Source organism: Equus quagga, chromosome 14 (genome assembly GCF_021613505.1).
Source record: "Equus quagga isolate Etosha38 chromosome 14, UCLA_HA_Equagga_1.0, whole genome shotgun sequence".
NCBI lineage: Eukaryota > Metazoa > Chordata > Mammalia > Perissodactyla > Equidae > Equus > Equus quagga.
This window is the reverse complement of record NC_060280.1, coordinates 60,199,599-60,224,117: the sequence shown is the minus strand read 5'-3', so window position 1 is coordinate 60,224,117 and position 24,519 is coordinate 60,199,599. Positions and strand designations below refer to the sequence as shown.

At 37.8% G+C, this 24,519-nt stretch overlaps 1 protein-coding gene across 2 annotated transcripts in view; it reads right to left on the bottom strand.

Annotated features, from left to right (window-relative positions):
* SIK2 (salt inducible kinase 2) overlaps positions 1-24,519 on the bottom strand; it is a 118,011-nt gene that overhangs the window by 45,711 nt on the left and 47,781 nt on the right. The window lies entirely within an intron of this gene.

Sequence of the window (24,519 nt, the reverse complement as noted above, 5' to 3'; positions counted from 1 at the left end):
TCATCATCACCACCAACCAGCACCTAGTGGCATCCTTTCTCTTCCCCCAGGGATAAGGGGCAGCTTTCCCAGCATCTTATCAAAGTAGAGAAACCCATCCCTTAAGTTTCAGGGATGTCAGAATTTTTGAATGACTACCTTTAAGCTTAATATTGTTCAGAAATTATCAGCATCCCTTAAAGTTGGAGCTGAATAACAGTCCAAAAAGATTAATAATTTATGCAATTAAATATTTAATGTTATGTTAAAAGGATTTAATTTGTAATTTCATCAATTTGTAATTTGGGAGTCAAGCAAAAAGGCTGATGCCAAGTTAATATTTTATGCTTAAATAGCTTACAAAAAAAACACCCCACTTCAGATAATTAAATCTTGGTTGGAGATCCCTAACCCACAAATCTGCAAAGACTTTACATTTCTAATTACTAAACTTGAAGAGAAATAATGTTTTCAGGAGTATGACCACTATGAACACTGAGGTTCCAATAAAGGAATCAAAATTGGTTCATTTGTTCTCTTCAAATTATTTTGAAGATCCATTATTTTCAATCCCCATATTCAAATCTCCACTCATCTTTTTCTCTAACATTTCCTTCCTCTAATCAGTACAAAATGTTACTGTAAAATAAAACTCTCTTACTGTAGATCAGGACTCTGGTCTTTGCAACTTAGATTGTGCTGATTCTAACCAATCAATCTTGGATAAAATATAACTAAGAAAGGAAGGCCCAATAAATAAAGTAAAAACCTGAAAACAATTTTTAGCACATTAATATATGTACCACCTCACAGTGTGAACACTAATAGAAAATGGATTAGGTGTGTGATCCATATTGAATTAGGATAACATGGGTTACCCTAATTTTAAGTATTAGATTACAACATTACTTATAGTACTAAATTACATTAAACTTCTAACCTTGAGACACATTTATGAATATGAAACTATAAATTTTAAAACATTTTCCTTTTTTCTATTTGTTTTTCTAAGTATATAATCATATCAAATTGTGTCTTTGACAAAAATTAAAGGAAATTGTTGCTCTTGGTATACTCTGGCAATTTAATTGTGCTTTCAGCAATTTCCCTACATTGGACTGTTTGCATCTGTTAGACTCTGAATTAGTTCTTCAAGCTTCGTGAAACTACTGAAGCAAACCATAGTCTTCTGAGAAGATGAGTTTTCAGTTATATAAAGTTTTAAAGATTATTTATAATCAACTTTTGTGACTATATGTTCAAGTTTTCAGCAACAAATAAAAGTATATATGGTCAAATTTTCTAAAATTATTTATAACCCCCACATAGAAGCCAACAGATTGCAATATCTGATGACAGTAACAGATATCAAATAAAGAGATGAGTTAAAAAAATTTTCATATCTTTAATAAAACATCTAAGTAAAATAAATTTCTGATCTCTTTGTACCTAGTGAGATTTCAAAATATAGTGGAAGTAAGTTCTGGAGTCAGAAAAGCCTGATTTTGAATGCTGTTTCTATTTCTCACTGCTATGTGACCTTGGACAAGTTATTTAGGCCCTTGGCTACTCTGATTTCTCAGTAAGAAACCCCAAGTTTTGTTCTTTGTGAGAGGGTCCTACCTTAAACTGTTCCAGACATGGATCCTAACTTGATAGCAAAAAACCTTCAAGACTTTTATTTCTACTTCTATCCTATTGGCTTCTGTCCATATACAGCAATTTCTTTATCCTGTTGCATGAAAATATCATGCTGTCTGCAGTGTCTAACAAGAGTCTAGTAGTTAACAACACAAAATATGCATTAGAAAAAAAACTTTTTTTTTTTTTTTTTTTTTTTAAAGATTTTATTTTTTCCTTTTTCTCCCCAAAGCCCCCCAGTACATAGTTGTATATTCTTTATTGTGGGTCCTTCTAGTGGCATGTGGGACGCTGCCTCAGCGTGGTCTGATGAGCAGTGTCATGTCCGCGCCCAGGATTCGAACCAACGAAACACTGGGCCGCCTGCAGAGGAGCGCACGAACTTAACCGCTCAGCCATGGGGCCAGCCCCTAGAAAAAAACTTTTATTTCCAATTTTGAAGTATTTAATAGGGCAAATCAAGCAAGAAGGCTTGTAAAAATAAACATGTACAAGAATATGATTTTTGGCCCAGGTTCCATGTATGTGTACAGATCTTAAGAACACACACACACCCCCCTCTCAGCTTTGAACCAGAATAAAATCAATTACAAAAGAATAATGAGCACAGTACCACACGACTACTTGGGCCCTCAATTGTACTGATTCCCTTCAGGTCAATCTCAAAGCACAATGCTTTCTTCCTCATGGAATCAAATTAATGAAGAATGTTAAACTTTCTTGTGAGTTTAAAGTGTAAGTCATTCATTTATCCATTCATTCAACAAATATTTGAGTGACTTCTTTGTGTCAGCCACTATGCTCAGCACTTTGCCCTCATGAAACTTCTATTCGGGTGGAGGAAAGGACAATAAGTAAGTAGACAAGTAAAAGTTGTAACTATGGTGTACCAGAGAACTGGGGTGAGCAGCTGGAAAGTATGAGGGGGAGGCTGCTTTAGATAGGGTGATGGGGAGAGGCCCTTATGAGCAGGTACTATTTCAGCTGGGGAGAGAGGCATTCAAGGAACAGACATAGCACACTCATGAGACCAAAGGACACCAATGAGGCTAAAGCATAAAGAGCAAGGAAGAGGGGAAGGCAAAGGAAGAAACCGAAGAAGTGGAAGTCAAACTCAGCAAGAATTTAGAAGCCTTAGGAGAGAGTCTACATTTTAAAATACTGGAAAACCATTCAATGGTTTTAAGTAGGTGGGAGACCTGATCTAATTTACATTTTAAAAGCACTTAAAAATAATCTGAAACTGTGAACTCTATGTTAATAAGCTGTACGGTTCCATTAAGCAAAAATTCAAACAAACGATGTAAGCACCCCTATGGGAATGGTCCTGATAGCTGATGAGAGAGCCAGAAGGAAATAAAATTCAGTCCCTAATGCAAACAAATTTACAATACATATGAGAAAAGAAGGTTAAATAATAAAAACTTTAATCATCCCTTTAAGACAATAATAGAAGAGATGTCATGAGGCAATACTGGCTCACAGACATAAGATGAGATACTGTCGGAAACATCCTAAACTCTCCTAATATAATTTCAGAACAATAGCTGGGTTTTCTTACTGATTTTGATACATGTAGTAACATTTCATTAACTGTCTCAGAACTGTTTTTTAGGCAGTAATTAAAAAACAAATTACGTCAACTGAATAGCCTAGGACAGTGCCCAGAGTCCTATTTAATACTATCAGATGATGATGTCATCTTGATGGCATTAAACATTCCAGACAATTCCCTAAATAGGTATGTGCATCTCACCTGTTTTTATCATCTCTACTGGACCTCAAACTCTCTTGTGAATTATTTCTGAGTAATGAATATGACTGGACTGATAAATGAGTCACTCTAAGCTGAACTACTGATGTTGTGTGCTATTTACTCAATTTATGGTAGTGTTATAATAATATTTATAAATGCAATCTGGTCACACTTCTAACACATTCTTTACACAGATAAATACATCCAGATAGCTATTTTGATATGCAATTATTTCTTAAGAAGGAAAGAAATATAGTCCAAAGTACAGACTATGGTTTACCAAACCATGAAATTTTTAGGAATTAGAATTCAAATGTCAAACCTGGAGAATAAGATGCTGACAACAAAGGAAGAAAATCTGTTAATTCTAATATTTTGGTTTCTGTATATATGTAATCTAAAGATATATTTTTAGCAAATACTTGTGATCTAAGACCCTGTTATCATTCACTCATAAATCAAAGGGCAAATATATTTCTCTCATTTTTTCATTGAGTTCTTCAGATGAATTGAGAGTGGAAAACAATGAAGCTAGGCTGGATTGGTTCACTCAGAAATGGGCACAGAGAACTCAAGAGTATAGATTAAGCTGTGCTGAGTAAGAAGAATTTTTCAATGAAGCTCTTGCAATAAAGTTAAACAGCAAATCAAGTGTCCTGGGCAAACATGTTCAGAAAAAGGCAAGCTCCTTACTTTATCAGCCAGTGGCTTAACTATGATGCATATTTCCTGGGGTCCCACATAGAAGTAATAACGACATTGTGAAGTCACTTATGAGAGAGGAGAAAGGATAATAATGAAAGGGAAAGGCTAGCTGGACAAAACAAGAGCCTAGCTATCTGCTCAACTATTTAGAAATCAAATAGGGCAGTTAATTCAGTAACAAACTAACATTACAAGGTTGAAATGTTTCTGTGGTAGATCTTTGTTCCCATTTCTTCACTCCTTCCCTGTAATAGGATTAAATATCCATACCCTCTGTTATGAGACTTTGCAATGACTCCCAGCACAACAGGTGGTGTACATCCTGAACTATTGTTTTTGATCTTGGTCATGGGGAATGTGTGTGGTTTGACTCGGATCTTGTGTTTCTGCCCTCTACCATGAGAATCACATGCCCCCGGATGAGAGACAAGTGGAGCAGATCTGAACCCAACCTACAGCCTGAAATAGAGCCACCCCAGCTGACCTACAGACAAAAAATATTTGTTGATGTAAAGCACTGAATTGTGGAGTGTTTGTTATGCAACATTATCACAGCAGAAATATGACTGACAAAATTTCCTGAATACTAGAAAAGAGAGGTTTGCTCAACTACAAAATGAACTACAATTGCACAAAGAAATCTGAACATCTCTGCCACACATTTTTGTGATATTTTGTGTTCCTTATTACACATACACTTGTATTATTTTTACATATCTGGAATACATCTTAAGATATCAAAACCAACCTGACTGGCCTTGAAGAACAGCTGGTTGGGAACTGCTCATGTAGACAGTGTTAATTATTGGCTCTATTATGTAAGATGATGTGAAAAAGACTAGTCTGGTTTCCTTTCAGAGGAGGGCACTTGATCACCTTTTCCAAGCCAGTTTACCCATCATTAGCACCTAGACTTAGCCACTGGCTCCTAGTTCCGGGTTCAGTGCTGGGGAAGGAGGAGAATTGATTAGGTACGGTTCTGAAGAATCAATTATGATTCGATTCCAAAGGAAGATAAAACAGACAGAGGGGTTAGTTATAATAAGTCCAGGGAGTAATTAAAGAAGATAGCTCCAAAACAACACGGACTACCCTTGAAAACACTGGGCTCTGTTCTCAGCTCTTACACAAATCACTTAATCTTTCTAGGTCTTAGTTTCTAAATATACTTAAATATAATTTAATACACTCAATATAACTTCTAGGTTGCTTTTTAATTCAATATTAACACTTCAATGGATATCAGCTTTGTATAAAAATGCGACTTCAAGTTTCTCCTCAGTTTATTTATTAAAATTTTTCTTATGATAAAATATACGTAACACAATTTCCATCTTAACCATTTTTAACCCTATGGTTTATTTTTATCTCATCTTTTTCCCTATAATTTCTGGTACAAAATCCTTAGGGTACTTATTTTAGGACTGAAGTTAGATGATTGGGGTCTGAAACTACTACTCACTTAGCAATGAGGCTGAAAAGACAGAATCCTGGGTGGAAGAATGATAGCTAGCAGTCATAAGAAACAGATCAAAGCCAACAGATGCACAGGAAAGATAAAAGGTAAGTGGTTCCAGTTTGGGCAGTATTCAGTGATCTAACACAGGCAGGAGAGCCTGCATCCCCATCTCTGGTAGTTTTTGAAAAAAGATCTGACATTTCATAAAGCTAGTAGTAGTGTGCCAAAACAAGAGTAGTGAGAGTGACAGAAATACAATTAAATGAGAGAGTGGACATTAAGGCCTCTAACCATGTAGCTCATTAATAAATGTTTCTTTTTAACAACAGAAAAAGAAACTAAATGCTTATGGAACCTGCTTGTTCTAAGAACTTAGTGGTGATGACCCTGAATAACAGAGGAATAGGGATAGTCTTGAGCAAAGTTTTTTCTGTGGCCTTTGAAAGATTAATATTCGACAAAGAACATGACTTCACAGAGCTGGTTTGCAGATTCAACTCTTACATTTAATGATGTCTCCAGGTGGTTTACGTGGCTAGTCTTGTGTTACAGGTGTGGTTAACCAGGAAAGAGATTAGCGTGGGTTTCTAATCATTACTCTTAGGAAAACCAAACATACTATTACCATGTACTGCTGATACACAAAAGTTTAAAATAAAGCACTCTAAGATACAGTTTGGTACCTTTCTCTCCAATCCTTAAATTTTGTTAAAGCCAGAGTTTAAACTAATAGTGGTCGGATCTACAGAGTTTAGAAAGTGTCTGCATCCTTATCTCGAAGCTCCATATCCACCAAAGTTAGAATACAGCCCTACAACTTGCAAGACATTAAAAGTCCTCGAATTCTCTCTTAGGTGGTGTTGTCCGTAGATTTCAGAGCAAGTGTTTTATGATTACCTTGTGTAGTTAGCAGTTTCTCAACAATCTCTGACCTATCTGTCTAGTCAACCTTTTCCATCCTCTTGCTTCTCCCTCTTTGAGTGAAAGGAAAAAAGAATTTAATCGTAAATCCATTTTGCTTTCTGCAAATTTAAGACATGCTAAATCAAGTCACTGTTTAACTAGTCAAGTATTACAAGATTGTTAACAATAAAAAATACATTGATTCCTTTATAATTTTGATTGTTCACTTAAAAAATTGCCACTCTAAGGTTTACGAAACATCCTGGGCATTGTCAAAGAATATTGTATTGGTGTCTAACATATTTCATGATACAAGGGCCCTTCAGAGCTGTGTAACTTCACAAGGAGCTAAAGTAAAGCCTTGGGGAATTCCAAGCTTGCCTTATTTTTAATTTAAAGTCCACCATGCGCTGGTATTACCAACAGTTCAAATAAAATATCTTATGTACTATTCAAATATTTGTGGACCATTAAGCTTTTCTATAAATAAGGATGTCTATTAACCAAACAAATTGGAAAAAACCAGTGAGATCTGTCAACGCCTTTGGATACGATCTTTTGAAATTTAGAGGATTAAGCAATCAGTGCCAGCATGGATCTACCATTCACATGCAGTGAGTTTCTGGCTTTATGTTTCCTAAGGAAAATTTCATCATGCAGATAAATGACAAAGACCTAATTCACAGCATTTTAAACTACCATAATTAGGTTGCAGTTTGTGCCATGAATGGAATGAGGCTTTATCAAATATGGGCATTCCCATAACACACAGATAAAAGGTAGAAAAGATACTTGGGGAACTGAGAATGTGGAGCAGGGTTTGGAAATGTCGTCTCTGGTCAATGAGAAAGGGATAGCTAAAATCAGAGATGATGGTAGGTGGTTAAGGAAATGATGTGTTCAAAAGGCAAACCAAAGTTGAGGTCTAATGGCCATAAAGTCCTTATGGCTGGGTAACTTACCACAGCAAATACCATAAAGTGATTAACATCTTTTTCTTTTCTTTTTTTTTTTTTTGAGGAAGATTAGCCCTGAGCTAACGTCTGCTATCAATCCTCCTCTTGTTTCCCGAGGAAGACTGGCCCTGAGCTAACATCTGTGCCCATCTTCCTCTACTTTATATGTGGGACGCCTGCCACAGCATGGCTTGACGAGCGGTGTGTAGGTCCACACCCAGGATCCAAACCAGCGAACCCTGCCCGGGCCACCAAAGCGGAATGTGTGAACTTAACCGCTTGCCACTGGGCCAGGCCTGCGATTAACATCTTAACTCCTAGTTTACTAATAAGTTTTCCAACTCCAATAATAAGTTTATTAGTATAAAACTAATAAAATTAGTTTATTAGTAATTTTTGTGTGTGTGTGTGAAAATATTTTTAATTTTATATGGAGGTCAAAATGAAAAGGTTTTCTTTATAACTATTTTATGAAACATAATTCCATAAAGCTAGAATATGTCTATGCAGAATTAGCAAATATTTTCCTGAGCACTGTCATATCTTAGATACAGGCAGATTCTGAGAGAAATAAATATGCATATAAAAATGTATTTCTCCCTCATTTCTCCAAACTCTTACCAGTTTAGTTCTATTCCAGTCAAAATGAGACCTACCTAGAAGTGGAGAGAAAAGGACCATGCATGAGTCATAATAAAGGAGTAAACTGTACTTTGTTCCCTTTCAAACTTTTGTTTTATACATTTCCTTCCTAATTTACCTATCAACGATTTCTTCATTCATTAATAAAATATTGGGCACCCTGATCTCTAGCCTCATCTACCAACTGCCTACTCATCAACTCCCCCTGGATATCTAATCTGCATTTCAAACTAACAAGCCCCAAACAGGATTCTTGAGCATCTCTCCCAAGCCTGCACCTTTCTCGGTCTTCCCAACTCAGGAAAAGGCCACTCTATTCCTAGAGTTAATCTTGAGACTCTTTTCTCTCTCCACATCCAATCCATCAGCAAATCCTGTCAATTCTAATGTCAACATTATGTCTAGAATTCCACCCTTTTTCTTCACCTCCATCATTTCTCCTCTAGTCCAAGCCAGCGTCACACCCTGCCTCAACTATTACAATAGCTTAACTGGGTTTCTGCTTCTGTTCTAGTCTCCCTGTCTTCTCTTCTTGACACAGTAGCCAGAGTGATCTTTGGAAACTTTTTATGTATCACGTCAGTCCTCTGCCCAGAAGCCTCCAATGGCATTCCCTATCACTCAGAATAAAAGCTAAAGTCTTTACCACGGCTGAATAAAGCCCTAATAACAAGAATCTGAAAACACTTTTGATTTAATTAAAATAGTTGGCTCAAAAATTATACAATGAAGTGTGACTGGTCATGGCTCAGACCGAAGGCACATACTCAAATTTGTCAGTGCTGACTATCAAAACTGAGGCTTAACCTTTGATACAGAACTACATTCACAAGTCTGTAAGGACACATGTACAAGTAAGTTCAGTACAACATTATCTGAAATAGGCAAAACCAAGCAACAATCTCAATGTTCATTAATAGAGGAATGGCTAAGCAATTCAGGGCACATAACCATACTAAGGAATACCATGACGCTGTTAAAAAACGTGATGAATCTTTATGTATTCACATCGAAGGATCTTTCTCTCTCTCTCTCTCTAACACACACACACTCTTCACTTTATCAATTCCAAACTGAGGGCAGTTTCCCACATATACCTGCTGTTGCACAGGCTCTTCCCTCTGAATATGTCCACCCTCCTCATTGTACCAATTTCTACTCATCCTTGAAGACTCATCTCAGGGTATCATCTCCGTAAGGAAGCATTTACTGACTCCTCTGGCTGGGTAGGGCAGGTGCTCAATGCTGCTAACTAGATTACAAGATAAAAAATACCTACATTTTCTATATTCTAAAAACTAGCTTGAAACTTCATTCTAAAATTTAAGTGCAGAGGCCGGCCCCATGGCTTGGTGTCTGAAGGTTAAGTTCGTGCGCTCCACTTCCACAGCCCAGGGTTTTGCCGGTTCGGATCCTGGGTGCGGACATGGCACTGTTCACCAGGCCATGCTGAGGCGGCCTCCCACGTCACACAAGTAGAGGTACTCACAACTAGAATATACAACCATACACCAGGGGCAGGGTTTGAGGAGAAGAAGGAAAAAAAAAAGAAAAAGAAGAAGATTGGCAACAGATGTTAGCTCAGGTACCAACCTTTAAAAAAAAAAAATTAAGTGGTATCTACTCTCTCTTTCCCTCAAATCCAATGTAACTTAAACAGCTTTATTGGGATATAATTAGCACAACATACAATTCACCCATTCAAATCACACAATTCAATGTTTTATAGTACATTCACAGGGAGAACTATTTTTTTTTAACAACACTAAAAATAGTCTCTGAGTTTGGAAACCATCAATTTGTGATTATTATAAGATAGAACACAGAGGTGGTAAAAAAAAAAAGCAATTATTACATCTTATATAATTGACGTAAAATACTTCCTTGAGAAAATCCTTCTGGGGACCACATTATTGGGCTTATAAGAGTAGGACAGAAACCTGCAATACTTTTAATCTCATCGATTGTTAAAAAAAGACATCTGTAGGGCTCAATAAATATTTGTTGAATGAATAAAATTTCCAACTATCTAGTAAATATTTCCACCTGGATATCATCTCAATCCGTCATATTCAACATGTTCCGAATGGAACTCATTACTTACTGGTTTCCTTTGTAACTTCCACATTCCTATTAATGGTATCAGTATTTCCCTCATAGTCATCTTTGACATCTGGCTGTCCTTCATTCTGTCATATTCTGTAATTTTTACTTGTAATTTGATGGCTGCAAATTCACTCCGGATACAATTCTCCTTCTCTACTCAGCCCACCTGAAAACCCTCCTGAAGTTACTAGCCTTTGGTGTTTTGATGCATGTAGTGTGAACTACAAATTTAAGCCTCAGTCCAAACTCAGTTCACAATCACAAAGTGGGTCTGCCTCATCACATAAAGAAAATAATATCCTTTTAAGACACCAAGAATAGCCATTAATAAACATTTTAAAAGATGCCTCTTGAAGGAGACAGGAAGCTCTGGTACAATCTTGTATCTTTCTAATACTTATTACTGTTATCCTTAACTAAATCTAACTTTCCTTACCTCTGAAATCTTATTAGAATGCTAATGCAGTCCTGGAGACTCCCTTTTCATCACATACCTCTTAGAGACCATATTTATTTTTGGCATTGCAAATCAGTTAGCTACTCAGAAATTTGCTCTAACTCTCCTATTCTCTCAGGTAGTATAAAAAGATAACGAACACATCTTAGAACTGTAACAGAGTGTACATATGTCACAATTATTCTCTGCAATAAGTTCTACTTTCATAAGATTTTCTGCCCTTTGCTATTATTACCCCCAGGATTTACTAGTTAGGTATTTCCTGAAATTTACATTCAAGTTTCTATTTGTAGTCTGATATGGCATCTAAACGTAGATTCGTTAAAAAAAAGATTTTTAAACAGCCAAGTGAAGCTTTAATTAAAGAATCAGAAATTTACTAATCTGATATGAAACATCAGAACATGCCCTAAAACTGAGGAGAACAACAATGAAAATATAAGTGTTTGCATTTTTTTAGTGTCCTAAAAACAAACAAACAATAAACAAAACAAACCAGATTACTGAAATTAGAGGAGGTTAATCAGCCTGCAACTTATATTGCAAAAGTCTGTTGTTGCTGAGATTAGCCTGAACTTGCTTCAGCTTCTATAAACCACCTCTAACACTCAGAGTATCTTTTTAATTTTCAGTTACAAAAATATGTGCCTGCCAGAAAACAACTTTTAGGCAAATCCACTCTCCCAACCCTACCAAGGATTTTGATTAATTTTATGCTAGGTCAGGAGATAACCTAGAGAAGCAATACTGTACCGTATGAGAGTCCTTAGGAGAGAGTACAAGTATCTGAAAGCCCCATGTCCCTCTGTAGCATCAGAATTTAATGAAAATTCCATTGCAGCTAAGATAGCTTTGTCCTTGTTCCACAAGATGGAGTGACATCTCTAGCCCCACCAAGATCTCCATGAGGTTGGGGGAGAAAGAGGTACCAGCCTTTTAAATCTGGGAGATTCCAATAAAGAGAAAACAAGACAGTTGTTTCAGCATCAATTATTAAGAGCCTTTATCCTGTCTTCTTCATGCCAGTGCAATAGTTACATTCACATTTCTCCTGCCCTGTGCTGTATGGAACTCTCCAAGGTTCTGACCCTTAACGGTAGCCTAGTAACCTAAAGAGTGGCACTTGGAAAACTAAAGGCCATGGAAAACAGAACGGCAGGTTCAGTGGTCCTCTGCCATTTCTAAATCTTGATTCAAATATCTCACGCCTACTTTGGCCTTACTCTGATCATTCCGTCTCATCCCTGGTCTACACCTGCCTCATACCACCCCTGGTACATAACCAAATCCTATGAAATTCCTACAGTATCTGGATCTATTTCTTTCTTCCTTGTTTCAAACATTCTTCCAATCCACTATTTTAGAAACCTGTTCAATGGATTGTGGGAGAAGGGTCAGATTTAATTTAACCTTGATTTGTTTGGTTAGATTAGAGCCAATGCAACTGGAGAAAAAATATTTCTCTCAACACTTTAAATATTTCACTCTACTCACTTCTTGCTTGCTTGGTTTCTGAAGAGAAGCTGGATGTAATTCTTACTTTTGCTCCTCAGTAGGCAAGGTGTTTTTCTCCTCTGGCTTCTTTCAAGATTTTTTCTTTATCTTTGATTTTCTGCAGTTTGAATACAATATGCCTGGGTATAGTTTTTTGGGCATTAATCCTGCTTGGTGTTCTCTGAGCTTCTGTGATTGGTGTCAGACATTAATTTGGGGGAAATTCTCAGTTATTATTGCTTCAAATATTGCTTCCGTTCCTTTCTCTCTCTCTTCTCCTCCTTCTCCACTACACATATACCTTTTGTGGGTGTCCCACAGTTTTTGGATATTCTGTTCCATTTTTTTCTACTCCTTTTTCTCTTTTTCAGTTTTGGAAGTTTCTATTGACATATCCTCAAGTTTAGAGATTCTTTTCCCAGCCATACCCAGTCTATTAATGAGTTCATCAAAGCCATTCTTCATTTCTGCTACAGTGTTTTTGATCTCTCTTTCTTTTTGATTCTTTCTCAGAATTTCCATCTCTCTGCTTATATTATTCATCTGTTCTTGCACGTTGTCTACTTTTTCCTTTAGAGTCCTTAGCATATTAACCATAGTTGTTTTAAATTCCCAGTTTGATAACCCTAACATCCCTGTCATATTTGAGTCTGGTTCTGATGTTTGCTCTGTTTCTTCAAACTGTGTTTTTTGCCTTTTAATATGCCTTGAAATTATTTGTTGAAAGCCAGACATGATGTACTGGGTAAAAGGAACTCTAATAAATAGCCTTTAGTGGTGTGGTAGTGAGATGTAGGGGAAAGAGAAGTGCTCTACAGTTCAGAAACTCACAAAAGTGTGGAGTCCCCCCCCACCCTAATGACTGGACCCCCCTGGAGTTTTTAACTCTCAGATTTGTCCACACTGAGCTTCCAGCAATTCATCATTCAGGGTTTCCTACCTCAGTACTGGTTCCCACAGAAGTTTTTGCTTGTGGGCTTCTGCTCTGGTAAGACATAATTCTCTGTATTCGCCTCTCTGTCTCTCCAATGCTGGGAGCAGCGGTTTGCCCTGTGACTGATGATTTTTTAGTCTGTTCAGTTTTTTACTTGTTAGGATGGAGTGATGACTTCCAAGCTCCTTATATGCCAGGCCAGAAACCAGGAAAACACATTTCCACTGTATGAATTCCAAAGACTGTTTCCTCCCTCCCAGAAAGTGCTCTGAAGCCCCCAAGCCAAAGAGGAAAAAGAAAAAGATAAGGGTAAGATGATGAGAAGCAGTAAGAGTTCTCTTGTTTCAATTATGCCCGTCAGAAGCACTCAAAGTAGTTAGGCCATTGTGAGCAGGGAAACAAAAAGCAGTTTACAATATCCTGACTGAGAACTCATTTCTCTGAGGTATGTTTGTGGGGGGAATGTTTCAAAGAACTGTTAGAATTAACCCCAAAAGAACACCTGGAATCTTATCTCACTCTCTTCTACACTCCAGCCTGCCCAGCACCAGTTTATACTGACCCAACCTTTTCCTCTGGTGAAAAATAGTCAGAAAATATGATTTCCCCTGAGAAACTCTGAAAGTCTCTCAAAAACAGTTTCACAGAAAAATAAGGAAAAGGACAAGGTTATGCAGAACTGGCTCAAACACTTTATAAGCAGATTAAACAAGAAAAACTTTGATTTTATTTCTTATTAATTTTGCACATACTGGATGGAAAGTGGAAGGCAGAAGGCATTATGCAGTGTTTGTCTAGTACCAGCCCAGGGGTTTCCTCTACTTTCTCCATAGGGAGGGTGAGGGGCAGGGCAGGGTGTGGGGCACAGAATGCTGTAATGGTTAGAGCACAGGCTCTGGAGTTATAATGCCTGGGTTCGAAATCCAGTGCCACCACTTTTTAGCTGTATGACCTTGGACAAGCTACTTTTCTGTGCTTTTTTTCTTCTAAACTATAAAACAGAGATAATAACTGTACCTACCTCAAAAGCTTTTTGTGAATTTTAAATAATTAGTATTAAACACTTAAAATAAAACCTGGCACATGGTATCATCAAGAGAAATTCTTGTCAACTCTAAACTTCAAAATTTATCCTGAAGCTGACTGCTTATTACCACCTGTACGACCACCTCCTCAGTCCAAGCCACCATTATCTTTTGTCTGGACCTTGGCAACAGTCCTAACCAGTCTCATCTCTGCTCCAATTCTACTCCAGTCTGTTCTCCAAACAGAAATCAGACTGACCACTTAAAAACTAACTCACACCATGTCATTCCTCTGCTCAAAGTTCTCCAATGGCTTCTAGTCAGCATAAAATCCAAAGTCTTAACCGTGGTCTGTTAGGCCTGGCATGATCTTGCCTATTACCCGCCCTGTCCCATGCTCCTTTCCCCATACCCTATCATTTCTACCTCACTCTGCTCTGGCCACATTGGGTTCCTACCTCAGAGTCTTTGCCTTGCTGTTCCCTCTGCCTAGATAGCTACATTGCTTTCTTTCTAACCTAATTCAGGTCTCTGCTTGAATGTCTACTCATCAGAAAGGTCTCCCTCTAACCACTGTCCAGGGACTCTATCTTTACTCTGCTTTATTTTTCTTTTTAGCACTCTTCTCCACTTGCCAGTTCGTATATTTGTCTGTTTACTGTATTTCTTCCTCTCTTAGGATGTAAACCAACTCCATGAGGACAAGGACTTTGAATTTTTTTCTCTGCATCCCCTGGGTCTAGAACAACACTTGGCACATAGTTAAGGCTCAATAAATGTTTGTTGAATTAATAAATAAATAAATATTCATTGTTATTTTTCTATCTGTGGCATCTATTTCATATCAAAATATTCCAAAAGCTTCCAACCAGGACTTTATGCTTCCAGTCTCTTCTGTTTCCAGTCTATCTTATGTACCACAAGACTATTCTTACTGAAACACTGTGTTTGTAATGTTACCGTTCTGCTCAAAAACACTCCTCTCTGACCTCAGCAGTTCCTCAGTGTGTGCTGCAAGATGTTAACAGATGTTATATGAAAGGAGAGACTCGGTGATTAAGAAACTTTGGAAAATACAAGATTAGAGAAGTTTGTGTTATTTTACTACACAACTTCTCAGAGTATTTAATTTACTAATGTACAATGCAAGCCTCCTGGAGAAGAGTTTAATATTTCTCACTGTTTGTGACTACAGAATGAATCCTTTTTCAAGGGGCCAGTCAAGGACTTGCTTTTATAAAACATGCTGTAGGAAATACTGGCCTGTAGAGGTATCTAAGACCATTTTCAACAGTGGCCATCAGGGTCCTGCTTCCTTTCCCGAATATCTTATTCGGGAAAATTCCACATTCTATGGGTTCTCTTTCTTATCAACAGAGTTTATTAAGCAAAAAACCCCAACTCCCCACCCCCAACCAAACTGTAGATTTGTACATTGGCATATATCTTTGAAAAGAAGAGCCTTTCTGGGCTTCTAACCTACTTTAGCTTTCCTTTTGATCCATAAAAAACCTGGTTCCTCAATGAACATATGTTGTATTTTGAATCTTTTGCTTGCATACTATATCAAGCAAGGAGAGGGTGTCATACACAGTAGATACTCAGTATATTTAGATTCATCTTAATAATTAGTATGCACAAATTCAGCAAGATACAGGCCATGCAAAATGTGATACTCCTTACTAGAAATTAATCATGAAAATCATATTAGATAACACAGGGTGGATAGTAAATGTATGAGGTTTAGGTTTTGGAAAGAATGTCTTTCCTGGTACCATAATCTTATAAAGTATGCTCATGGTGAATAAGGGACTTTCTCTAAATTGTATTTCAAACTTTGCAAAAATTTTGTGTGACTGAATACTCAATATTTCTTATGACAATAGTAAGAAACACTGTATCACTGAAATCAATGTATTCATTACTGAAAATCTCTAAGGAAGGATTGTGTCTATAAGAATTCAGAAAATAGACCCAAAAGAGGTATACAACAGAGATATTTCAGGGTACCTGTCTGCCATTCCCTGTTCAGACAGTCCTCACTCATAGTGTGAAATGGCTTTATTTTATACTATGTATATACTATATACTATACCTCCTTCTCCAGGCCATAGATAACTGGGAAAGGGGTACATACCTGATCCAAACATAATTGTAGTAAATTGCCTTCCATCGTGATAGAACTCAAATTTTCTTCAGGTAAAATTCCCACAGTAAATTTCATTTTAAAAGAAGAGCTTATACTCCAGTGCATATGGACATACACCTTTGAACAGAAGGAGTTTTCTGGGTCCCCATCAACAGACTGTCATTCCCTTCCACTCTCCAGATATAAGGCTTCATTTACCACAGAGGAAAATGATGTCTATTCTAACTCCAGAGATGGGCCTGATTTAGTCTCTAGGTCAACCCATTCCTCTTACCAGAGATGGGTTTAGGAATGGTATATTCTGGTGGCTTCTCTTTCTCACCGAAAGAGTTTACTAATCCAAAAAGTCTCTAAACTCAAGTCCAGTCAATGAGACACAAGGGGGGGAAGTCTGCTCATTTCCAGAGCAGATTTTAGGAAAATTTTTCTCATTCCTAAGAAAAAGCCACAGGAAGAAATAGCCACTTCCTTTTCTGAATGTTATTGCATCTGGATGTGACGACTGGAACAGCTAGCTGTAGCCATTTTACTAACGATAGAGCCAATCCTGAGGATGGCAAAGTGAAGGGATGCAAAGAACCCAGGGTTCTTGATGACACTGTTGAATCTCCAATCAACCAACTGTAAGGGCTGCCCTTCCTCCTGACTTCCTGTTACAGGAGATAACACATTTCCCCATTTTTCAGCCAATCTGAGTCAGGGTTTTATCACTTGTAGCTGAAAGACCACTGGATCAAAAAGGATACTGTGACTTGGACTGAGTGAGTTAGGTGAATCAGATTCTTTCTCCTGGGAAGTACTAGCACTGAGAGACAAAGTGGGAAGCTGCCAGTTAGTTGTGAGGAACTGAACTGAAAGAGTATAGAAAAACAGGAAACTCATAGGAGCCATTGTAAAAGGAATAAGCAGAGAGAAGAAGAGACAGAGGAGAGACTGAAAGGGATAGAGAGATGTGTAGCAAGCAGAGAAGCCATTAGAAAGAACAAGACTGATCCTTTAAGGCAAAGATATTCTTTTAGCTTTTTAGTTCCCATGCTGCCTGGCTAAGCTTTTCTTACTCATGAATTACCAGAAATTACTATAACCTTACACTGTATCTCTTCATGAGAGATAGGATGAGTGTGTTCTCTGCTACTCAACAATCCCTGTCTTAGGACACACAAGGGTAGATGGAAAGGGGAAAGTCAAATTAGACTAAAATTGCAAATTAAAAGGGGACAAAAATAGGAGAGTGACATCAGCATGATGGTGGAGTGAATTGTTTCCTTAGTTTCTCCCTTTTAAGTTACAACTAAATGGACATTTATTAATCAGTAGAGGATTTCCTGCACAGCACAACAGGACATCTGAGAGATCCATGCAGCTATACATCTGAAGGTGGGTGGACCAAATCCCTGGGAGGCAATGGAAATGGGTGAGCACATCCCTTCCCTTCCCCTCCCCAGCGGCAGCAAGCCAGATCGCAGATCCACAACGGCTGGCACAACTGTAAGAGGAGGTGGGAAAGCCCAGTCTACGCAAACGCTTTCAGAGTTGCAGCCCAGCCTGTGGAAGCACCCACTGTACCACGGCAGCCCTGCTGGTGGAAACACTCTATACTGAGTGACAGCGGCTCAGCCCCCACGAAGGTGCCCACCTACTGAGCGCAGTGCAGGTGAGAAGGTGCCCTCCCTGCTCAGAAGGTGCCCCCGCCCACAAAGCATAGCAACCTGCAGGACCCACTGAATGGCAGCTCAGCCCCTGCATGGTTGCCCCTTGCCCCTAGGCAGGTAGGCAAGAAGGCACCCCATCTGCTCAGAAGTCCATCTGCTCCCTGTCCATGGAGCACAGCAGCTCACAGGACCCACTGAGTGGTGGCTATGCCCCCATGAAGGTGCCCTTCCCACCTAGCACACAGCAGCTCAGCCGGTCCCCTACCAAGCAGAGAAGCCTCGCTTTATGGTGCCCGACCTGCTCGCCCAGCACAGAGGCCCTGCCCATGAGGGCACAACCTGAAGAGTGGCTGCAGCCAGTTTGCACAAACACATAGTAGCCCTACCTGCATAACTTCCAGCAGATGAAGCAGGATCAGACAACATAGCTCCTGCTCACCCCTAGTGGTGGCAGTTGGAACCTGTGACCTGAAACTACCACAAGTGCACTGGCAAAGGATCAATTCATCAAATATCATGAAGAACTACAGTAACACTTCAGAGTAGAAGGAAAATGACAAGTCTCCAGAAGCCAACCCTGAAGTCACAGAAATGTACAATCTAAATGACAGAGAATTCAAAATAGTGGTCATAAAGAAACTTAATGAGTTACAAGAAAACTCAGAAAGACAATTCAATGAGCTCAGGAATAAAACTAATGAGCAGAAGGAACACTTCACCAAAAAGATTGAAACTCTAAAAATAAAAAAAAAGAAATTCTGGATTTGAACAACACAATTAATGAGATAAAAAACAATCTATAAATCATAAAAAATAGAGCTGACATTATGGAAGACAGAATTAGTGAATTAAAGGACAGAAATATAGAAATTCTTCAGGTAGAGGAGGGGAGGGAACTAAAATTTTTTAAAAAATGAAGAAATTCATTGAGAAATACCCAACTCAATTAGGAAAAGTAATATAAATATATAGGTATTCCAGAGGGAGAAGAAAGGGAGAAGGGAGCAGACAGCTTTTTCAAAGAAATAATAGCTGAGAAATTCTCAAACCTGGGGAAGAAACTAGACTTACAAGTAGATGAAGCCCACAGAACTCCTTATTACATCTATGCAAAAAGACCTTCTCCAAGGCCTATTAAGTATACTATTAAAACTGGGAAAAGTCAATGACAAAGAAAAAATATTAAGAGCAGCAAGGTCAGAAGAAAATAATCTACAAAGGAACCCCTATCAGGCTTTCAGCAGATTTCTCAGCAGAAACCTTACAGGACAGGAGAGAATGGAATGATATATTCAAAATACTGAAAGACAAAAACTTTCAGCCAACAATACTCTACCCAGTGAAACTATCCTTCAGATACAGTGGAGAAATAAAAGCTTTCCCAGATAAACAAAAAGTGATGGAGTTCATTGCCAATAGACGTCCCTTACAAGAAATGATGAAGGAAGCCCTCATACTTCTAACAAAAAGGCAAAGGTTTAAAAAACCTTGAGCAAGGAGATAAACAGAATCAGAAAATTGCAGCTCTATGTCAGAATAGGTCAGTAAACACTTAACTACAACATCAAAGACAAAGGGAAAAAAAGCATCAAAAATAACTATAAGCAGTTCAATTTAATCACAAACTCACAATACAGAAAAGAACAATTTGCGACAACAATAACTGAGAAGGGGAAGAGAAAAGGGATGGAACCTACTTAGGCTAATGGAGATAAGAGGCTATCAGAAAATGGAGTTTCTCATCTATGAGATCTTTTCTACAAACCTCAGAGTAATCACTAAACAAAAAATCAGAGCAAAGCCACAAATCACAAATAAAGAGAAAACTGAGAAAACCATCACAAACCACCAAACTGAAATGGCAGTCAGAAATACAAGGGAAAAGAAACAATGGAAATAAAGAACAGCTGGAAAACAAGAGATAAAATGCCAGTATTAAGCCCTCATATATCAATAATCACTCTAAATGTAAATAGATTGAATTTTCCAATCAAAAGACATAGAGTGGCTGGGTTGATTAAAAAACAAGATCCAACAATATGCTGCCTCTAGGAAACACATCTCAGCTCTAAAGACAAACACAGGCTCAGAGTGAAGAGATGGAAGACAATACTCCAGGCAAATAGCAAGCAAAAGAAAACAGGCGCTGCCATATTTATATCAGACAAAGTAGACTTCAAGATAAAAAAGACAACGAGAGACAAAGAGGGACAGTATATACTGATAAAAGGGACAGTCCACCAAGAGGATATAACACTTATGAATATTTATGCACCTAACACAGGAGCACCAAAGTATATAAGGCAACTATTAACAGACCTAAAGGGAGAAACTGACAGCGACCCAGTAAGGGTAGGAGACCTCAACACCCCACTTACATCAATGGGTAGATCATCCAAACAGAAAGTCAACAAGGAAACAGGGGCCTTAAAAGAAACACTGGATCAGATGGACTTAATAGATGCATAGAGCATTCCATCCCAAAACAGCAGAAGACACATTCTTCTCAAGTGCACATGGAACTTTCTCAAAGATAGACCATATGTTGGGAAACAAGGCAAGCCTCAATCAATTTAAGAAGACTTAAATCATATCAAGCATCTTTTCCAACCATAATGCTACGAAACTAGAAATCAACTAGAAGAGAAAAGCTGGGAAGGTCACATATATGTGGAGACTAAACAACATGCTACTTACTAAACAACCATTGGATCAATGAAGCAGTCAAAGGAGAAACCAAAACATACCTGGAGACAAATAAAAATGAAAATACAATATACTGCCTCTTAAAGGATGTAGCAAAAGCACTTCTAAGAGGGATATTTATAGCAATACAGGCCCACCTTAACAAACAAGAAAAATCTCAAATAAGTAATCTTAAACTACACCTAAAAGAACTAGAAAAAGAACAACAAACAAAGCCCAAAGTTAGCAGAAGGAGGGAAATAATAAAAATGAGAGCAGAAATAAATGAAATAGAGACAAAAAACAAAACAGTAGAAAGGCTCAATAAAACTAAGAGCTGGTTCTTTGAGAAAATAAACAAAATTGACAAACTCTTAGCCAGACTGACTGAAAAAAACAGAGAAGGCTCAAATAAATAAAATTAGAAATGAAAGAGGAGAAATTACAATGGATACCAGAGAAATACAAAGGATTATAAGAGAATACTACAAAAAACTATATGTCAACAAAACTGGATAACCTAGAAGAGAGGGACAAATTCTTAGACTTACATAAGCTGCCAAAACTGAATCAACAAGAAACAGAGAATCTGAATAGACCAATCACAAGTAAGGAAATTGAAACAGTAATCCAAAACCTCCCAAAAAACAAAAGTCCAGGGCCAGAAGGCTTCTCTGGACAATCCTAGGAAACATTCAAAGATTTAATACCTATCTTCCTCAAACCATTTCAAAAAACTGAAGAAGACGGAATGCTTCCTAACTCAATCTATGAGGTCAATATCACCATGATCCCAAAACCAGACATGGACAACACAAAGAAGGAAAATTACAGGCCAATATTGCTGATGAACATAGACACAAAAATCTCCAACAAAATATTGACAAACCAAATACAGCAATACGTTAAAAGGATCATACACCATGATCAAGTGGGATTTATACCAGGGACACAGGGATGGTTCAACATCAGCAAATCAATCAATGTGATACACCACATTAACAAAATGACAAATAAAAACCACATGATCATCTTAATAGATACAGAGAAAGCCTCTGACAAGATCCAACATCCATTTATGATAAAAAACTATCAATAAAATGAGTATAGAAGGAAAGTACCTCAAAATAATAAAGACCATATTTGACAAGCCCACAGTGCCCACTCTTACCATTCCTATTTAACATAGTACTGGAGGTTTTGGCCAGAGCAATTAGGCAAGAAAAAGAAATAAAAGGTATCCAAATTGGAAAGGAAGAAGTGAACTCTTGTTGTTTGTGGACATGATTCTATATATAGAAAACGCTAAAGAATCCATTGGTAAACTATTAGAAATGATCAATAACTACAGCAAAATTGCAGGGTACAAAATCAACTTAGAAAGATCAGTTGCATTTCTATACACTAATAATGAACTAGCAGAAAGAGAAGTCAAGAATACAGTCCCATTTACAATCACAACAAAAAGAATAAAACATCTAGGAATAAACTTAACCAAGGAGGTGAAAGACCTATACACTGAAAACTCTAAGACATTACTGAAAGAAATTGAAGAAGACACAAAGAATTGGAAAGATATTCCATGCTCATGGGTTGGAAGAATAAACATAGTTAAAATGTCCATATTACCTAAAGTAGTCTACAGACTCAATGCAATCCCAATCAGAATCCCAATGACATTCTCCATGGAAATAGAACAAAGAATTCTAAAATTTATATGGAACAACAAAAAGACCCCAAATACCTAAAGCAATCTTGAGGAAAAAAGAATAAAGCTGGAGGCAACACAATCCCTGACTTTAATATATACTGCAAAGCTATAGTAATTAAAACAGCATAGTACTGGCACAAAAACAGACACACAGATCAATGGATCAGAACTGAAAGCCTAGAAATGAAACCACACATCTATGGACAGCTAATCTTTGACAAAGGAGCTAAGAATATACAATGGAGAAAGGAAAGTTTCTTTAATAAACGTTGTTGGGAAAACTGGATAGCCATATGCAAAATAATGAAAGTAGACCACTATCTTACACCACACACAAAAATAAACTCAAAAGGGTATGTAAGACCTGAAACCATGTAACTCCTAGAAGAAAATATGGGTAGTATACTCTTTTTTTTTCTTGAAGATTGGCACCTGAGCTAACATCTGTTGCCAATCTTCTTTTTTTCCCCCTTCTTCTTCTTCTCCCCAAAGCCCCCAAGTACATAGTTGTATATTCTAGTTATGAGTGCCTCTTGTTGTGCTATGTGGGATGCCACCTCAGTACAGCTTGAAGAGTGGTGCCATGCCTGTGCCCAGGATCCAAATTGGTGAAACCCTGGGCCACTGAAGCAAAGTGCATGAACTTAACCACTTGGCCACGGGGCCAGCCCAGGTAGTATACTCTTTATATTGGTCTTAGCAGCATCTTTTTGAATACCATGTCTACTCATGCAAAGGAAACAAAGGAAAACAAATGGGACTACATCAGACCAAAAAGCTTCTGCAAGGCAAAGAAAACCAGGAACAAAATGAAAAGAGAACCTACCAACTGGGAGAAAATATTTGCAAATCATATATCCAACAAGGGGTTAATTTCCAAAATATATAAAGAACTCATACAACCCAACAACAACAACAAAAAGCAAACAACACAATCAAAAAATGGGCAGAGGATATGAATAGACGTTTGTCTAAAGAAGATACACAGATGGCCAACAGGTACTTGAAAAGACGTTCAACATCACTAATTATTAGGGAAATGCAAACCAAAACTACAATGAGATATCACCTGACACCTGTCAGAATGGCTATAATTACCAAGACAAAAAATAACAAATGTTGGAGAGGATGTGGAGAAAAGGGAACCCTCATACACTGTTAGTGGGGATGAAAACTGGTGCAGCCACTATGGAAAACAGTTTCGAGATTTCTCAAGAAATTAAAAACAGACATAACATAGGATCCAGCGATCCCACTACTGGGTATTTATCCAAAGAACATGAAATCAGCAATTCAAAGAGATTTCTGTACCCCTATATTCACTGCAGCATTATTCACAATAGCCAAGATGTGAAAACAACCTAAGTGCCCATCAACTGATGAACGGATAAGGAAGAGGTGGTATATATATACAATGGAATACTACTGAAAAATAAAAAAAGACAAAATTTTGTCCCATTTGCAACTACGTGGATGGACCCTGAGGGCATTATGTAAAGCGAAATAAGACAAACAGAGAAAGACAAATACCATATGATTTCACTCATATGTGGAAGATAAACAAATATATGGATAAAGAGAACAGATCAGTGGCTACCAGAGGGAGAGGAGGTAGGGGAGTAAGTGAAAGGGGTAAATGGCACATATTATGGTGATGGGTAAAAATTAGACTATTGGTGGTGAGCACACTGTAGTCTGTACAGAAACTGAAATATAATAATGTACACCTGAAATTACATAATGTTATAAACAATATGACCTCAATAAAATAACTGCAAAAAGAATCACATCCTAAAATAAAAAAGGGGGGGGGGGGGCAAAATAACAGATGAGGGATGAAAAAATGGCTCCAATAATAGTAAAATTTAACAAGATCATAAAAGTAAATAAAAAGTGAAGAAGGGGCTGGCCCAGTGGCACAGTGGTTAAGTTTACACATTCTGCTTCAGAGGCCCGGGGTTTGCCGGTTCAGATCCTGGGTGCAGACCTACGCACTGCTTGTCAAGCCATGCTGTGGCAGGTGTCCCACATATAAAGTAGAGGAAGATGGGCCTGGATGTTAGCTCAGGGCCAGTCTTCCTCAGCAGAAAAGAGGAGGATTGGCAGATGTTAGCTCAGGGCTAATCTTCCTCAGAAAAAAAAAAAAGTGAAGAAGATGATCATGTAGTCAGTATCAAACAAATTGGCCACTAAAAGAGAATAAATCACGTTAAGTGTCAAAGATGTTCTATACACAGCAAAAATGTATCTGGGTCCAGCATTAGA